This window comes from Aulonocara stuartgranti (genome assembly GCF_965226115.1).
Source record: "Aulonocara stuartgranti genome assembly, chromosome: 10".
NCBI classification, from domain to species: Eukaryota; Metazoa; Chordata; class Actinopteri; order Cichliformes; family Cichlidae; genus Aulonocara; species Aulonocara stuartgranti.
The window spans coordinates 8,348,548-8,363,464 of NC_138946.1; the positions used below are offsets into that span (position 1 = coordinate 8,348,548).

The 14,917-nt window shown below is 40.9% G+C and overlaps 1 protein-coding gene across 5 annotated transcripts in view; it reads right to left on the reverse strand.

Moving 5' to 3' along the window:
- cadm1a (cell adhesion molecule 1a) overlaps positions 1 to 14,917 on the reverse strand; it is a 473,893-nt gene that overhangs the window by 405,309 nt on the left and 53,667 nt on the right. The gene's annotated exons all lie outside the window — the stretch shown is intronic.

Below are 14,917 nucleotides of genomic sequence, written 5' to 3' on the forward strand. Positions count from 1 at the left end.
TTTAAGTTATTTGCCACAACTGATATTTCGAATTGTTAATACCTGTTGATAATATATACCAATATATCGGTCAGGTTCTTGGGGGATATAACATATATGTAGTATTTGTAATCTAGCATATTTATTGTAATAGCTCAAGGAAATCTATCCATCCATCCATCCATTCGCTTTCGCTTATCCTTTTTCAGGGTGGCTGGAGCCTATCACAGCTGTCACAGGGCGAGAGGCGGGCTACACCCTGAACAGGTCGCAAGTCTGTCGCAGGGCTAACACACAGAGACAGACAACCATTCACACCTATGGGCAATTTAGATTGATCAGTTAACCTTTGCCCACTAACTGCATGTCGTTGGACTGTGGGAGGAAGCCGGAGTACCTGGAGAGAACCCACGCAAACATGGGAGAACATGCAAACTCCACACAGAAAAACCCTGATGGTGGAACTGAACTCAGGACCTTCTTGCTGTGCGACAACAGTGCTAACCACCGTGCTGCCTATTCAATGATAATTACACTTCACACAAAATAACAAAGATAGTAACAAAAAAAAAAACTAACAAAAAGAAAAACAACAGCTTGGAATCCCACTGACAAGATTTTCTAATTATACAGAGCAAAGGATGGCAATGCCAGTGTGTCAAGATTTGACCTTTTCCCCAAAAGTGGACTATCACAGACTTCTTTCCCCTGACCCCCCGAGAGAGGAGAACATCTGCTGAGAAAAGCTGATTTGCATCCGCAGTGTAAAGTTAGCTGCCTCAGGTCAAAATCTGGAGATGTGACTGTCTCACACTCACTGACGCTGTAGTGTCAGTTTCTTCCAAGTGGATGTTAAGGATAAATTGAAGACTGTGTATGTTTTCATTTAAAAAAAATAACAGGGGAAAAACTTATTTCCAATAGCTCCAAAATTTGTCTGGCTTAGTAATGTATTAGACTCTGGGTTTTTTCACATCATCAAATGCCCTCGGGGGACCAATTAAATATAATATAAATGATATTGCTTTTCCCCATTGCACACACAATACCACATCACAGCCCATGCGCTTTTATGGATTAATCCAAGAATGAAAGAAATAAAAGGTTTAATCTGCCTGCCATTATTAAAACCAGAAGCCCTCATTCCCCTCTGGTTCTTTAAAACACCAGGTCATCTTTAGAAAATACATCAACAGCATCAAACTGAGTGTTTGCAAAAGAAGCGAGAGTCATGCTTAATAGCATCCCAGTGTGTCCGTGTTCATTACTGCGCAAAGGCAAGGGTAAGTTCAAAGAGATCAGAGAGGTCAGTTTTCCTCCTACACCCTTTATTTCCCTGGGAAAAAAACATAATTAATCCATTTACAATTGTTAAATTCAATTTAGTTCTTGGTTCAAATGTTGAAAATTAAATGGGGGGGAAAAAAGCATCTTTGAAGAGACAAAAATAACAGCAGCAGGATTGCAGATAAGGGTCCCATTACGCACAATTTGTTATTCAATAAATCATTAATGGGCTCTATGAATAGCAGTTGTTGATGGACAAGAGTTAGAGCAGAAAGCAGTGTTGCTGATGCATCACAATCTGTGCAAGTATTGGCCCAAGCAGCCATGCATACTTCACAATACGATGCATAATGTATGGCTGCTGGGTGCTGACATGCTGCTAGATCTTGTCTTTATGGCGGCTTTTCAGCTCAGAACTGGGCTCCTCCTTAATGAAGAGCTTTTGCATATGTTTTTCAGCATACATGCCAGCAACAATAAGACATATAAAACAAACAGGGGATCGTTGTTTTTCAGTGTTTTTCAGCTGAGGGTTAATGTTAAGTAAAGTGAAACATAAGCAAAGACGCATGCTATACTAGCATAATCAAGGGTTCGTGTGTGAACTTGGGCATCGATTCAGTCAATGTCAGGAGAATCAAGATAGGACATCAGAATCAAGATAGGACATCAGATATTGTCTGCAGCGTCCCTTTTTGAGAGCAGGAAATAGTCTGCATCGGCTCATGTTCTCGCTCCTGGAATTGTTCTGTTTGGTTTAGGGAATGATGCTGCCTGGGCAGAGCGTGCAGAGGGCAGGGTATATTCACTGGCTCGCTTTGAATTCACAGCACAATTATCTGCTCTATTCTCACACGGGCTCAATTGGACTTTGTAATTGGGAGCTGGCAGGTTAAAGACCACTTGATGTCCGATCACAGTGAGTTGACATTTATGCTCTCACATGCAGCACCTAGAAAAGTTCAGGGCTGTGGTTCAAAAAGCTCATGTTAGTTGTGACAGACAATGAGTTGACAGGTTTCACAGGATGAATTTAGCTTTCTAAAACCACTTCTTAAACCTATGTTTCCACTAGTTGTTCCAATACACCTTCAGATACCTATAAAAAGATTTTGCAAACTGTGGAAGGAAAGGGTCAGTCAGGTGTTACCTTTAAAGCCGCCTTAGTAATAAAACATTCTGCGCATGTAAACAAGGAAAAGGTTATATGCGCAGATGGTTAGCATGAAAGTTTTCTCCTGTCTTCATCAGACAGCCAGTGTTGTGTATTATTAATGCAGTGTTAGTTCTATGCCGTGAACTCTGATAACTTATGCAAGCACTCTGCTTTTTTGCCATAATAAGCAGCAAACACAATGATTAAAATAAGAATAAATCTGCTACTACGCTATCTCTGCTCGCCATCACTCTCCCTTTTGGGCCAGATGATGCATTATTATGGGAGTCTAGTTGTCACCCTGGCAACTAGCATGGTGCAGGGAACAACCTTAGACAGAAAGCCCAGCGGAGACTTCCCTCTTCCCTTCCAATTATCATTCATCTGTGTGCAGTGACCCTCACAAGACTTGCAACGGTGTCGTGTGGAAATTCCCTGCCCTGTTAAAAAAGAAAAAAAAAAAAAGGGGGGGGGGGGGGGGCTCTATCTAACAATGCCACACAGATAAATAAATGGCCTACATAAATAAATAAATCCAACAGGCTAGGCAAAAAGAGAGATTGAGGCCAAGGGAACAAATTGCAAGGTCGGCCAAAGTTGAAAGATAGCTGCATCAACAAATTGAAAACAGTTGGGAGAGAAGGCCAGAGGAACATATCTGATCACCTGTGAAATTGGGCCACAGCGTAAAAGACGTGTGAGAGGTCTCCCTACATTTCTCTCAGTACATAAGGCTTACTAGTTGGTAAATCCACCGGTGTACTCAAAACATACATATTAACAGCTCTTTATGTTTAAATCATGATCTCACTAGAATAGAAGACAATAGAATAGAATACTGTCACAACAAAGTTATGGGTGCAAAATTGCAAAAAGGAAAGATAACAGTAATTGAAGTAACCCCTCATTACAATCAAGGCACACAGAAGAGCACAACATGCCAAACTCTGAAGCAGCAGAAGAGCTAAGAACAGGTAACTAAGGCTACAATTTCATTGGCTACATGAAAAGATGGACCGAGCCAGCCTTGTATCAATGGTTCAGGCTAAATTCTTGAGAGATTTTTATGTCCCACTCATGACTATAATGCAGCCATCTTTTGAAGGCTGCTTCTGACAGGAACATGCCATGTAACAAAGCATGACAAACTCATCTCAAAGTGGTTTCTTGAACGTGACAATGTACTCAAATGACCTCCACGGTCAGATCTCAATCCAATAGAGCAGCGGTCCCCAAGCCCCGGGCCACGGACCGGTGAGCCGTTTGGTGCCGCGAGAGTTGAGGCTCGGGTGTGAAATTTATGGTTTTCAGGATTTTTATCGTTAATTCGGTTTCCCTGGGTCTTTTCCCGTGTTGTCGTTTGTCTTATTTTGAAAGAAATATTTATGCGTTACCCTAGCGACCAGAGAGCATTAAGGGGCAGAGAGGAGGATGCTACTCTCAATGTTGTTGGCGCATTTCAGGAGGACGCTGCTAATAAAGTTACACAATTACACAGTGAATTTGCGTTGATTATTATATTTACATAATGCCACACTTTGTCTTGTTCGTATCATTTTATTTTGTTGTATTTATCCGCGACACCTTAAAGGCCGGTCCGTGAAAATACTGTCTGACAGTAAACCGGTCCGTGGCGCAAAACAGGCTGCAGACTGCTGCAATAGAGTACCTTTGTTTCCAGTAGCCTCTTGAATCTACACTACAAGGAATTAAGGTTGTTCAGAGGGAATTCGAACATGTCATTTCTACCTAATTAAGTTTCAAGTGAGTGTATACAATGAGGAGACTGACTAATTAAATAGTGACTAACAGAAAACTAAAAATATTCAAAATGACTACCGTACCAGAATTATAGCAAAAGCATGAAATATTCTGTTTTGAATCCCGTTTTCTAGGCCATATGGGTGGAAACTGAGTGGGAAAAAGTCTTCTGACTGGCAGAAAAGAGCAAATTTTCTGGACTTCCAGTGTAGCCAGGGAATATTCAAGCCAAGATTTACTTTTCCTCTGCCAGTTATGGTTTATAAATCCATATACGTTAAAAAAAAGAGACAATAAAAACGCAAATAAAAGAGATAATAAAAAGACAAAAAGATAATAAAAATCTAAATCAGACAAACAAAAAACACTGAATATTTATTTGCAAACAATAAAGCCTATTCAAATGTGATTGTCACTGGAACCCAAGACTACAAACCGAAAATGTTATTCCTCGTCCACAAATTCCGATCATCGTATGCACGTGTTTCTAGTCAGATTAAGGGGAAGGAAACTTTTTTAAATTTGCACAGCAGTTTCACCAGGTCCGTTTCTTTCTTGTTTCTCTTTTGTAAAACAGCGTGGAGTGGTGACTCAATGACAGAACTTCAAATAAAATATAATTCTTTCGGCTTTTAAATCCTTTATGTCTTGGCTATACCTCTTCCAGTGGCTCACACTTTTAACATTGTTTTTGTAGAGAAATATCAGGACGTTTGTTTTTTTTTTAAATCAACTTACTGGTCTTGAGAAGAATTGCGCCTAGAGGAGCTCTCAAGTGATTTCAGTATAAAGTCATGGTGCTTGCCACTTGGGACAAATGGAAACAGCTAGCTGATGGTGTGTGACTGGGAAGATATTTGTGCACCTGGACCCTGCTGCCTCAGCAACAGTGCTATAGGACAGGCATGTTAAACACCACATAGAGCCCAGAGCTCTCGCACAGGTCTTTCCATCTGTCTCATCTCCAGTTAATAAAAACCTGGACTGATAAGCTGAAAATATGCATTACAGTACTTTGGGAATGAGCCATTTCACTTTAAGACAATACCAGGCCAAAAAGAGCCGTTCAATATCCGCCTCCATTAATCTAATCTGAAAATGAGAAATGATTTGATGGTGGCAGTAATGCTGGTTTGCATTAGAACTCTACCTTTACACCTTAGACGTGCATGCAAACAGACACATTAAGCATCACAGAAGGATGCTTAGGGAGTAAGGAAGTGAGCACTTTGGCGGGATGCAAAAAGGTGCCTTTCGTTTTAGGCCGGCATCAGATTTAGCCTTCAGATATACTCAGTTTCTCCAGCCTTTGTATGAAAATGCCTCTGCAACAGCACTCTTTCATTCCTCCCTCACTCTCTCCATCCTTCTCCCCTTTCTCCCTGCAGCCTTCCAGACAGATAAATGGGAGGGGGTCAGACTGAATGAGGTTTTCTCGAATGATCCTACTTCCACACCAGCAAACCAATTACCATGACTAAGATAAACTCCTATAGCACCCTTTCCAACCTCCACTCCCCCCTCCCCCCCACACCTCTTTCCAAGCAAAAAGAGACAGCCATTGTTGTGGCTCTGCATTTCTGCCACTGCCCCTGGGGGTAGGGAAAAAAAAGAAGCAAAAAGTCAGCCTGTAGTCACTTTACTGCCTCTCCAACATGACATGAAGGCGCACGTAAGTGCAAACCACAAAAACACAGAGCTGCATTTTCTCAAAAAGAAGAAAAAAATATGACATTTTCCATCCAGCCACTTCATTAGCATTTTTCCTTCTGTATCTTAAAACTGAGAAATGTCACGACCATGCCTGTGGGCTATAAGTCGCGGCGCTGTGTGATGAGTCGGTCTTGTTTTGGTGCCAAACTCAGGGGCCAGAGACCAAAGCAGCCTTGATTTTAATTTCTTGCCATACTTTTGCTAACTTTACAATTAATGCCTCTATAAAGGTGCCCTTTCAGTCCCTCTAAAATGATGATAATGAACTATGACTTTATATAACACAGATTTAGTTATTTTCGTGTGGAATTTGAAGAACAGAAAGTTTCTTCAGCAAATAGAAAAACACTTTGCAACGCTAAATCAGGGAGCACTTTGAGTTATTTGCACTGGTGAGTTCATTTAGCTAAATCTATGGTGTTGATTGTGCTGACTCTGTTTTTCTGGCAAGTGCTTTGAAAGAAGCTGTAGTGATACAGGTACACTGCCACATTATCAGTGAGAAGATGAAATACCATCCAGGAAATCCAGTTTGAGTAAAATATATACGAGTGTCACACAGAATCTTACAGCTCTGGAAAGTTGTGGGGCCGTTACAGTCCAGTGGGCATGTCCCTGTGGGATTATGGATGTGCTCAGCATTTTGCACCAAAATCTCTCTCACTGAATATGAGATTTTTCCAGTGGTGATATTTCGACCTGATAATGGCTGGAAAAGGTCAGGGGTCATCATCCTCCAGGATCTATAAATATTCAAAGCAAATTTCACTGAAATCTACCCTCCAGAATCAAAATGATGCATGGATGAACAAACCTCAGAAAAATTGACATCATTACCCTCAGTCCCTGGCTGGTAGCTTTGTGAAAACACGGAAGAAAAAAGACTATGTGTGATGTAACCTACAGATATGTGGGTTAAGATTAAGAACACTAATAGCAGCACGGCATCGGTGAAATGAGTGCCAGGTCTGCTGTGGTATCTTATTTACCTGTCTCTGGAACAAAAAGACCTATTTGTAGCCTTCTAGCTGAGGGAATCTCCACTTAAAAACAATTGGATATCACTGACAACCACTGCTTATTCTAGTGCAGCTAGCGAGAGGTGCTCCTGCCTCTTGGCAGGGTTACAGCTGCTTACAATACAGATACACCCCTCTGTTCTCAAGGTTAAACTGACCTGAAGACTCTATGTGGGCTGGTGGGCACTTGGCCACACAGTGTTAGCAAAACATGAGGTCTAATAAATCAACTCATCTATCTTTGTAGAATCCTGCCACATATGGTTTGCCCTGGACAACGCTACTAAATAATGATTAAAGCAGCCTGAAAAAAGTGATGGGTTGAGTGATGATGATTAAACTTAATGGTATGATTAAGCCGTACTTTGAGAGGGGTTTTTTTTTCTTATTAACAGAAAGCAATAAAAAGTATTTTTAAATGTAAAAAAACAAAAATGGCAATATTAAGCATTTGTCTGTAAAAGAAAGATTTGTTCTTATTCCCCACACTAATGAATCTTATCATTAGCCCTCAGCGTTATGTTGTGCACAATGCAAATAAGGTGCAAACAAAGGTTTATCTCGGGCAAACATGATGAGCCAAGGAGGTACAATCAAACATTTCCTGGAGTTCTCCTGTTGTGCATTAACAGGTGCAAGCCGTGAGCCTGGATTACGTGGAACATCACACAATCAATACTGGATCCTGTCTGATTTGGATCGGGAAGCAGAAGCAGCTTCATACTTCAGGAACGTCCAGGCTCACACTCTCAGTAAGTTCTACTGTAATATTCTGTTACAGCCATGTAAGTGACAACACTCAAACAGATGACCTTAACCATATTATATTATATATATTATATTATATATATTATATATATTATATTATATATATTATATATATATATATATATATATATATATATATATATATATATATATATATATATATATATATAAACACCCAGCACGCCCATGCGGGCGGTTTACCCTTCAAGCTCGGGTCCTCTACCAGAGGCCTGGGAGCTTGAGGGTCCTGCGCAGTATCTTAGCTGTTCCCAGGACTGCGCTCTTCTGGACAGAGATCTCCGATGTTGTTCCCGGGATCTGCTGGAGCCACTCGCCTAGCTTGGGAGTCACAGCACCTAGTGCTCCGATTACCACGGGGACCACCGTTACCTTCACCCTCCACATCCTCTCGAGCTCTTCTCTGAGCCCTTGGTATTTCTCTAGCTTCTCGTGTTCCTTCTTCCTGATATTGCTGTCATACGCCTGGACATATATATATATATATATATATATATATATATATATATATATATATATATATTAGGGGTGCAACGATACACAAAATTCACGGTTCGGTTCGGTTCGATACTTTGGTGTCACGGTTCGATATTTTTTCGATACAAAAAAATGTTCATGCCTTTTTAATTTGGCATTTATTAAAATTATAAATATATATTTTAACTCAAAAGTACAGTTTTAAAATTTAACCCTAACCCTTGTGCGCGTTTTTTATTTTGACAGCGAATGCGCACCTGCGGACCACTTATGTGCAGCCCTGGTTATTTAGCTCGTCATATTGCAGCCACAGAAATTATTTTGTCCATGAAACCATAAAGCTGCACTTTCTTTTTGCCTTATAGTCTCATTTGTCATAACTTCTCCGTTTTGTGGTAAGCTTTTCTTTGGCTGTCACTTCTTCACCCTGACCTGTCTTATTTGGCTCAGCAGAACTGAAATATATATCTGTCTGTGAAGGTCATCGTAGTCAAGTATATATCCTGCTGCTTTTACACACGCACGCAGGGAAGAGATAGATTTTGGTAGCCCGACTGAAAAACCGCTAGCTCCAGGACGTCGGGCTAGCGATATTGCAAGCCCTGTATCTGATTGAGGAATCACTCATCTTTGGAAAAGAGAGTTTATTACAGAGAAATGTCTCTTTCCAAAATAAAAGCTATACTATCCGCTTCTTCTGGGCTATATTCTCAGCAGCATAAGGAGAATCATGTGCTAACAGCTGTCTAAATGACTCGGCTAAAGTTAGTAGCATGCTTGTTGTATTTGTCTTTGCACTAGTGTTTTCAGGTTAACCTCGTTGAAATGACCTTAACGCCACAACACGGCAAATCTCCGTTAACGAGCTACCGCCGAACGCCCCGTGCTGGGGCTAGACGGCCAACACGTTAACGAGCTAACTGCGCTAACACACTAGTTCCCACCCATGTAATTGAGCATTGCATGGCACATCCAACATACTGTTTTACTTTAGTGCATGACTCGCTTACCTTCAGGGTCATACGTCACATGAAAACCAAAATAATTCCAAACGCCAGATCTGAATGAGGGTGGGGGAGGTCCATGTTGCAAGGAGAGCTTAACTTCTGTCTTGCTAGCTTGCCCAGCACTCTTCCTTCTGACTATGCTGTCTGTGTTGAGCGCTCAGTGGATCTGCGCTCGACAGTGCAGCCTAGGCGGAGTAGTCGAACACAGATGCACTGAGCGCTCAACACAGACAGCATCGTCAGAAGGAAAGTTGATAAAATAAATTACAAATGTTGTATTGTTCATACATATGCGTACCGAACCGAAAGCACTGTATCGAACGGTTCAATATCGATACGAATATCGTTGCACCCCTAATATATATATATATATATATATATATATATTCTAAGAAGAATGAGAATTTGGTTCCCCAAAAATATTTGACAGCAGCCCACTGAGAAAACTGCTGGCAAAGCAAATTTGAAGATGAGAACTGATGTTGCAGGGTGAAAGGTCACTAACTAGAAGATGGCGGTGTTGCAACTTTGACAAGTGAAGTAATTGATCATGAGGGACTCCACTCCACTCTCCTCGTTGCTCCCTCTAGTCCCACACTGCAAGCTGAAGAAGGTGCTGAGCAATCCTGAAAAGAAGGCATCAGCAAGATTCTTTGCAACCAGCCAGCGTTTCTTGTATTTACTACTCCTGTTCCCTTTTTCCTCTTTTCTCCCAAGAAAAAAAGGCCCTGCTGTGAAATGGTGTAATCCAGATGCAGTGACAATGCTTTTGTCTGTGAACCACCAGGGATGTGATTTAAGAAAAAGTTTATGTTTTTCATGAACTCAAACTAGTTCTCATATGCATTTGGAGAAAGAGGAAAACTCCACAGCTGGTTTAGATGTGTAAATCATCTACTTGAGGTCTTACTTTACATTATCTAGGAGGCAGTAAAGCTTTAAAGCCTGCCTTTTTGGCACCTGGGACGTTCATTAACTATTGTCAACATGATTTAGCGCTCGACCGCCCTGCTTGCCTTCCATTTGGTTAAGATCATAGTTTAGTAAGCATGACAAACTCCTACTGAAAAGCTTGGACATTTTAATTTGACAACAGCTCATAAAAGCTAACAGCCTCTCTGGGTAGCATGGGATTAATAAAGCTTCCTGAGAGTTCAATCAAGATTATTCGTCGACTCAGTTCAACTTTTGATGCAATATGTCAGCCAAAGCTGCGGTAATGGGCACGCGAAGCCATTGGCTTAAATTCAAGGTCAACTCAGTGAACGGTGATTTGTCTATCACTTACTGAAGAGATGGCTTGACAGTTGCACTGATTTGATACAATGGCTCAACGCAGAGGCTCTGGTAACCTTGAAGAAAATGGAAACATTTTCTCCACTTTTCACATAAAAGGATTCTTCGAAGAAACGAAAAAGTTTTTTGTATTAGTTTAAAAAGCTGTGCCATTTCTCTCCTGAAACCCCCCCAAAAAAAAACTATGGATGTGCAGTATGTGTTTGCTAATAAAATTGTAACGCTTCGTTATTTTATCAAAGACACAACCATTGTTATTTTCCAGCATCCAACACATCATGAGGCCTGACAAACCTAATGGGAGGTAGGGTTGAATCAAACGAAGCATGAAAACAGTCCCCCCTTAAAAACCAGCTCATGTTTAGGGAGTAAGTGTGCTTAACTGACTGTTAGTATAAGTTCACTATGATTACATTCAAATGAAAGCAGTCATTTCACGATGGCTTTGTGCACATGCAGAGACATTTCTCCCAGAGTGTCTTTTTCAGCCACATGTAACTGTCAGCGCATCTATCCTACTTCAAGTTCCTACTGATAATTGCTCTGTCTGTCAATTAATAACTGAGGAGCAGTTGCAGTGACCCCGCTGCCTCACATACCAGCACAAATCTACAGTGATTCCAGCCAAGGTGAAAGTCATTGCAGCACGGTGACTCAGTCTCAGCTGGCATCACCGGGCAACTAGGGCACAAATACTCCTCTCTTTACGATGCCCTGCGGCTCCGTTTTTATCATCACAACTGCAATCTTTGTCGCATTCCCTCAGAAGCAGGCTCGCACAAGTACGCTTACTACTCTGAGAGCATGCTGTAAAATGTTAGGTAATCCATAATGTCCTCTGGTCCTCGTCCCAAATGCTAGTGTCAACTCTCATCGCTCCCTGAGCTGTAGTATGGCACGCTTTCCTTGCGTGACAGACAGGGAGGTAAATCTACTGTAAATCATACATTGCAGGAGCTGTAAGGATAAATAAAGGTCCATGTCACCCAAGAATTTGGTGAAAGGGTTGGATAACATCAATGCAATGAATCTGCTTGCGTCATCTTCATACCTAATGATCTGGTCATGGTGACTGATGAACATATGCTCTACTTGCAAATTAGAGTTTTGTAGCTGGGGTTTAGAATAAGGGTGCTATTTTCCGAGTTAGCTGGCTTGCTACATAACTGCACCCTTTAAAAAAGATTGACGGTGACAAGCATGGATACGATTGACACATGTTGTTATTATCCTACTTACACGAGCAACACATCTGTGTTCTTGGTGGGTATGACATATGCTAACTGCTCTCAGTTTACTGCTGAAAAAAATAAAACGGGCAAGACGACAAGATGTGATGAGGTTAGACTGAGCTTATTAGACTCCGTCACAAAAACAGAGTAGGACTTGGAAACTTTATCTACTTCCCAAAACATGGTCTGAATTCTATTTATGGTGAAATAAAACTTACCAAATGTGCAAATCTAACCATATGCTTTGGTGCTCTACAGTAGCACAGCACATGGGCTCTACTGGACTAAGCAGTGTTATGCCTGTGTTGCAGAAACCCTCAATTTCATTGGATAATGTACCCCATCAATCCCTGTCAGAGGCAAATGCACTGTAATATATTTTGTATTGGATGTGGTCACTCTATTAGCCCCTTCAGCTTTACATAACCCAGCCATGCTTTGATCTGCAATGGTGCGTTAGGGCAGACATGCATGAGTTACTGCTCCAGCATGAGCCTTCCACAAAATGGCAGCAAAGGAATAGTGGATGGCCGAGCCTGGTCTTACTGCACACATCCTCCTTTATTGCCCTGAAGCGCCACTTCTTTTTTCCTACAAATTAATACTCATGCTGGAAGAAGCGTGGTTTGCATAATCTGTACCCACCAGTTTCCACTTATTTTGCAGCTACTTTTATTGCTTTTATTGCTGTGGCACGTCTGCACCGACCATTCCAGGAAACAGCTCATCGTCAGTGTAACCACATATGTGTTACACCTTTGCATTGATGTAAGTTTAATTTGTGGATGTTTGTAGCACTGTGCAATGTTTTCTCAAATTACAAATTACAGGTAAACAGAATCGATCTAGAAATACTGAAGCGAGGACAATTTCTTTGTGTGTGAAAAGGAAACACCAGCAGTGTTTTTTAAAGGGCAAAAGGAATCAAGGCAAATGTACTAGCACAAACACCCAATTTCATAATTCATAATTCAATTTATTTATATATTGTCAAATCACAACCACTTTATATTGTAAGGTCTCTGTAAGACTCTACATTAATATAGAGTAAATCCCAATAATCAGACAACGCCCCTATGAGCAAGCACTTGGCAACAGTGGGAAAGAAAAACTCCCTTTTAACAGGAAGAACCTTTCAGTAGACCCAGGCTCAGGGAGGGGCAGTCATCTGCCACAACTGGGATGTGGTTTTTAGTTGATATAGATGAGCTGAACATGCATTTTTAGCAGCTCATCCTGTATAAGTAATCACGTTGATAAGGTTTGCATCTTCAAAAAGTCATACTTGTTATTAATCACTGACTGTCTTCCACAGCATGTCTTTTATCCTGTCTTCCTTCTCTCACCCCAACTGGTCACAGCAGATGGCCCCGCCCCAGCCTGAGCTTGGTTGTGCCGGAGGTTTCTTCCTGTTAAAAGGGAGTCTAAGGAGCTTGGAAAGAAAAGAGTCTGTACTTCTTTGAGTTGCTTGAAGACGTTTCACCTCTCATCTGAGAAGCTTCTTCAGTTCTAAGGTCAAATGGTGGAGAGTCCCAGATTTAAACCCAGTAGACGTTTACTCCCAAAGAGGGACAAAGGACCCCCTGATGATCCTCTACCTAATCACATGAGCCAAAATGTGAAAGCGGGTGTGGGTCACAATCAGCCAGAGTTTCGGGTGAGCTCATTGTGAAACCTGGCCCCACCCTATCATGTGATTTCCTGAGGTCAGATGGCCCAGGATGTGAGTGGGCGTTAAGGCGTCTGGGAAGGGATCTCAAAACTGGATTATAGATGGCAGACAGTTGGTGTCGTAAACCACCGCCTCTGTTCAAAGATGGTCGCTCACCATTTGACCCTTAGAACTGAAGAAGCTTCTCAGATGAGAGGTGAAACGTCTTCAAGCAACTCAAAGAAGTCCAGACGCTTTTCTTTCCAAGCTCCTTAGACTACGATGACCTGGATGACTGAGAACCTTCACAGACATACTAGTTAAAAGGGAGTTTTTCCTTCTCACTGTCACCAAAGTGCTTGTTCATAGGGGGTCATATGATTGTTGGGTATTTGTCCGTATTCATTGTACACTCTACCTTACAAAATAAAGCGCCTTGAGGCGACTGTTGTTGTAATTTGGCGCTGTATATATAAAATTGAATTGAATAAAACCAATTTGTGTGTTCAAAGTGAACATCATACCAAAATGAAAGGTTACCGCTCAGCACCAAAGTTCTTTTAAATCAATCTAGTATATTATTTCGTGGCTAGTTGTGTTGTTTACCCATATTGTTCATATTGTTTCCTGCCCTCCTTTTTACTCTCTTTTTTTAAAATCTATTCTGTCTTATGCTGTTGCTTATTGCTTTGAACGATTGTGAAGCACTTTGGTCAACTTTGTTGTATTATTATGTGCTACAGAAATAAATTTTGATTTGATTTGATTCAATTCTTTGGGCCTATTTTAAATCATTTTCATTGTGTAGCCCACAATTTCCACATTCATTAAACTCATTTGTTAGCTGCAGCAACAGCAAGTGGTTTAAATGAGAAATATTTAATAAAAAGAGTGTAAAAGCCAACACCTGGGCTAGTAAGGGCAACGGGTAGTTAGTAACTCAAAAGTCTTTCCCAGAAGCTGGTTCATACCAAAACACTTAAAAATGAGACTCACTCATTTCAAATGAATCTCAGTGTTACTCTTTTTCAAACACTGGATAGACAATCCAATATTTTCAACCAATTAAATAATCGTTTTTTTGGTATTTGTAACTTAAAAATGTCTCGTGCAATTTAGTGATGACGTTGAAGTCTCAAAACCTCTAAAAAACTCACGTACTTGGCTTTAAAGGGTTAATAGTAATTTATCTTAATGAATGTAGTTTCAGCTTTAGGACTGAAGCGCGTTCTTTTCTTTTGCTCTTCAGAACAAATGTATTTTTTTCTGCCTCGTGCAACTGAATAGATGCATCAGAATAGCGCTCCTCATGTTATCATCTTCATGACTCTTGTTCCTATTCTTCCTGTGCTTCTGGATATCTTCTGTCACTGCTGGCTCTGATGATTTTGCATTTTAACTGCAATGCCCCTTTATCTCCACCCTTTGTGTGATTTTACTGGCTCCATTACCTTTTTTCAACAAGCCCATTGTTTGCCAATGTTCTAATGTCTGAATTCGAGTTGTTCGTCTATTGTTGCTATGCAGTGTCACTAAATGAGTATGCCTCGCTG